At 31.6% G+C, this 4,907-nt stretch overlaps 1 long non-coding RNA gene across 1 annotated transcript; it reads right to left on the bottom strand.

Annotated features, from left to right (window-relative positions):
- Nucleotides 1-226: 226 nt before the first annotated feature.
- On the bottom strand, nt 227-4,500 carry LOC147359107 (uncharacterized). The gene is made up of 2 exons (XR_015140531.1): nt 1,074-4,500; nt 227-912 (listed from the first exon to the last, which is right to left on the bottom strand). It is a non-coding gene; the product is annotated as an uncharacterized LOC147359107 (long non-coding RNA).
- Nucleotides 4,501-4,907: the final 407 nt, after the last annotated feature.

Below are 4,907 nucleotides of genomic sequence, written 5' to 3'. Positions count from 1 at the left end.
CAACAGATGAACAGATAAGTGCTATCAGAGAGATGCATAAGAACTCCAATGGAAAATCAAAGAAGAAAGTGTCATATGACCTGCCAGTAAAAGTTCCTCAAAGTCCAAGCAGAGTCTTGAAAGATGAAAATCTTCCTTTCCAGGCAGCTAATCAAGGAATGAGAAAAAGTTTCACACAAAAGAAAACCATGAGCTAGGCACAGAGGCAAGAAAGCATCATAATAAATTCCAGGAATTATGTGTAATCTTTTATTTCCAAAATAAGTGTTACAGAGATAGGCATGGGATAGATTACTGTATTGAATGCTAAGATTAATTTTCTTCTGTAGGTGATGGGGAGTTATTAAATGTTTTCCTAGGGAGAAGCAATTTGTTCATGTTTGTGATTTAGAGAGATCACTTTCTTGACTCTGGGAACTATATTGACGCTAATATAGAAGGTGCAGATTTGAGAAATGTTAGGAATAAAGAGAGCATGGCCTTGTGGAATTAAAAGAGGTTCCAAGTAATTTTCAAAGTAGTAATAATTGAGGGAGGAATAAAAGGGAAACTCAAAAGGGAGAGGGTCAAGGTTTTCAGGAAGCAGAAAGGTTGTGGGTATTTTGTTTTGTTTGGTTGGTGGGTTTTAGAGAAGGCAATGGCACCTCACTCCAGTACTCTTGCCTGGAAATTCCCATGGATGGAGGAGCCTGGTAGGCTGCAGTCCATGGGGTCGCTAAGAGTCGGACAGGACTGAGCGACTTCACTTTCACTTTTCACTTTCATGCATTGGAAAAGGAAATGGCAACCCACTCCAGTGTTCTTGCCTGGAGAATCCCAGGGACGGCGGTGCCTGGTGGGCTGCAGTCTATGGAGTCGCACAGAGTCGGACACGACTGAAGTGACTTAGCAGCAGCAGCAGCAGTAGGACTCCTATGAAAGAGAAAGTAATGAGAGAACAGAAAGGCGAAAGAACAATACAAAAATGTCAAGAAATGAACTACCACATGAAAAACAAAGAAATATAGCACTGATAGTTACAGTCAGAAAAATTCTGATAATGAATCTGAGCAAATCAAAAGTCAAGTACTAACCTGTACTGAGAAAACACGACACACAGGTAAAGATCTTCATTAACGATACAGAGTTGAAGAGTAGACAGGAATTCTCCTGGTTAAGGAGATGATGTAATTATACCGAAGAAATAGAAAAACAAATGAAAAATTAACACATTTTAAAGAAGTCAGCAAGTAAGTAGATGAAAACATAAAGTTAACTCCAAAGTAAGCCCCAGATCTCTATATGCCCAAGAGATGTGGTATTCAAACCTCAGTCTACTAGAAGAATTTTTATTTCTGTAAATGGATACCATAAAAATTCTCTTGCCAGTCAGGTACTTTAAAGAGGAGGGAAAACTTTTTATTTGACTTTAAAATAAATACAATTCCTTAAAATAGGATTGTATGGTTTCCTGCCTTCAAAACATTAATGACACCATCTGTATCTTGAGGGTTTGAATAAGTACTTTTATTGCTTTTGTAGATGCTCCAACAAAATATCATACACACACACAAGTACTTTATAAAACTGTTTTGATTACTTATTCCTCCTAAATGAACAGATTAATGACCAAAAGAATGAAAGTAAAGTGGTGCTGAATAGGAAATCCAACCAACCCCCTCCCCCAAAAAATACTGTGCATGAATTGGAAGCAAAATCTTTTCTCGCTCTTGTAAAAACAGAGCCAATTTAAGCTGATGTTGGATTATTGTGTGCAAACAGTTCCTGACTCGTTCACCAAGTGAAACAAAAGCTGTAAATGTTTTTCTATGCCTCTTTTTGGCATTTTGGGAAAGGTTTCTGAAAGAAAAAAAAAATAGACTCAATTTAATTAAGTCTCTCACTTACACACACACAGGAACACACTTTTTTCTCCTTTTAGGAATAGTTAAACATTTGAATAACTCACAATTATAAAACTTTGAATCGCAAAAAACATAAATTACCTTTAATACTTAAAGAAGGCTCCAGTCATATTAGGGATCACTTTTTTGGTAAGGAAAACAATAAAAAAATGATAATTTTTTAAAAAATGAAGGAATCTATGGTGATATTTTAAATAAAAATAAGCAAAATATAATCATCTGAAAGGGATCTAAACTGTTAAGTTCAAATTGCTTTTGTACTTTCCTATCTTCAACTAGCTAAAACTTCCTCTTTTGGGTAAAATATCTATGGCTTACAAAAAATAATGCAATATAAATTGTATTTATGTGCTACAGGGCAAAATATAATTAACCAAAATTGTATAATTCAAAACAACTGCCATTACTCAAATGTCCCATTATTATATGATTACATATTAACAATTCAAATTGTCTAAAACAAAATACAGAACTCAAAATATTCAATCTTATAAATTAGCTGTCAATTTAAAGAATGACTTTGAATTTTTATTTTCAAGTATCCAGTTATAAATTATTTTATATGTAAAATTTATAAAATGGCAAATAGGTATGAAAAATAATAGACTGGAGGGAGGAAGATACCAGTTAAAAGAACCACAGAAAATGAAAAGCATGAAAATTAGATTTACAAAAAATTAGTTCTTATTAGGCTTTATTAAATTTTAAACTGTGAAATATAAAATAACTGAAATTTTAAAGTACATACACAAGTGAAATCATATCAACTGCAGCTGTTATTACTAAGTGCTTACTCTGTGTTATGCATTGTGCTGGTCATTTTCTATCATTTCATTTAATCAAAACCTTGCATGAAGGGCCTCATGAACCATCTACACATAAAGAGTACTTTGAAATTTTCAAAAACCATTCTATAATTTTCTCATATGATCTTCACATTATGCTATGAACTAGACAAAAGGCAAAAGTAATTATTGGCTCTAAATAGATTACAGATAAGAAAATAAAAGACATAAAGATTAAAATCACTGAGTCAGTAAAAAACAGAATTAAGAATTTAGTTGTCTACCTTCTAATCCTGAATCATTATCCACTATATAACATTAATATCAGAGACTTCCTAAATGATTTAGGAAATAGCTTAAACTTAATCAGCAAATATTCATTGAGTTTCTACATTGTATAAAACACAGAAGTATTTGTGTGATATAAAAAGAAATAGAAAAAGAGAGGGAAAATTGAAAAAAGAGAAGAAGAGAAGATTCCACTGAAGAACTTAATAAATGGCTGAGGACACATTAATCTTTAGAATAATTATAAAATAATATTTCAGTGCAAAATAGCTGTGAAAATACCTCATCTACTGATGTAATTTAACCCTGCTCAAATCTGATAACAAATTATGTATTTTTTATTTATTTGGATTAATCAAATCTCAGAAAATTTTATCATACTAATTCTCTTTTGCTAAACAGAAACGCTATATAGAAATTATTGCTACAAAGAAAAACAACTAACAACTATGATATACCAGGCAATCTTTTCAGAAATTTTAGTTCAACAATATCTGTTATAATATAATGTAATTTCAGTTGAACATATACGAAACCAAAATATTTATCAAAATCCCCCCTCAAAAGTTATTGAGTATGAATGGGAAAGTTTAAATTATTAATGACCATACTCAAGATAAATTTAAGCAGACATTACCATAGAGAAAAAAAACTTTGTACTATTAGACGACAAAAAAAAGAAAAAATCATGATGTACACATAAATAATATTTGGCTCAGAGTACTATTTGAAGAATGGTAATAAAAAATAAGTTAAACAAATTTATAAGATATAGATCATATTTTTTGGAAAAATAAGACAACTAATCAGAGGAACTTCACACACACAGATAGACACATAAAAGCAGTTAGGAGAAAGTCACTATATGCTTTTGAGAATAATTTCAAGATAAAATTATTTGCGGAATGAATACTGAGTTTAAAATAGTGGCATATGAAAAAAAGACAAGTCAGGACTTGATTTTATAACTTTTAAGAGAACTAACACATTGTTATCGCGGTTTTTTTTTTTTTAAGTGAATGATGACTTCTGCCTCTTCTCATATATGCTTTACCTTCATCTTCTAATTACTAATTATTTTTTTCTCTTTCAACAGTTCCATGTAACGGTTACAGACAAACCTCACTGATACAGTAACATGTCTGAAACTAGATTGGGAACAAAGCATTCAATAAACTATTTGTCTACCATCTATATGCTGAGCACATATCTAGGCACTGGGGAATAACAAAGTTAAATAGAAAGAACATAGTAAATGCTCTCGAAACAGAGATTAGCTCAAGCCTTTCAAACTGCAGGTTATGACCTTTCAGGAATTTTGAATCAATTTAGTGGGTTTCAGACCAACTATTTCAAAAGGATACAATGATTAGAATAGAATCTTAAAACTCACTATACAGCACATAGTAAGGTAAGTATTGTTTCATGAAGGTTTTGTTTCAGTTACCTACATATGTGTGTGCACTGAGCCACAATGTAAAATTTTTTCATACTGTCAAAAGTTTAAGGGGAAAAAAAAAAAAACAAAAACCTTTGTTTAGGAAAATATCTGCAAGAAAGTTTCACAAAATAGTTCATCCCATAAAGATGTTCACAAGCTGGTAACTTCAAATGCTCTAGTCTACAGTAACTGATATGACTGAATAAATGTCTTACCAAAGAGGTAGTCAAACACAAGCAATATCCTTCTTTTGAAAAATGTTATCTTTATTTAGATCTCCTTTATTAAAATGTTCCCCAGTCAATCACAATGCTATGCAGTTCCAACCAAATATTTTTACCATTAGTTAATTCAACATAAAATGAAATGAATATGATACTTCTCTAACATGCTTGGGACTAAGAAGAGGGGGTTTGGGGATATAGTTATATTATGCCTGATGATACTCAGAAACATTATACTCTGAGTTGATTTTTAAGAATTATAAGT

This window comes from Bos grunniens, chromosome 14, assembly GCF_055505025.1.
Source record: "Bos grunniens cultivar Pamir isolate PY7600 chromosome 14, Bosgru_T2T1.0, whole genome shotgun sequence".
In the NCBI taxonomy this organism is placed as follows: Eukaryota; Metazoa; Chordata; class Mammalia; order Artiodactyla; family Bovidae; genus Bos; species Bos grunniens.
The sequence above is the reverse complement of the archived record's forward strand: the minus strand, read 5'-3'. Positions and strand labels throughout refer to the sequence as shown.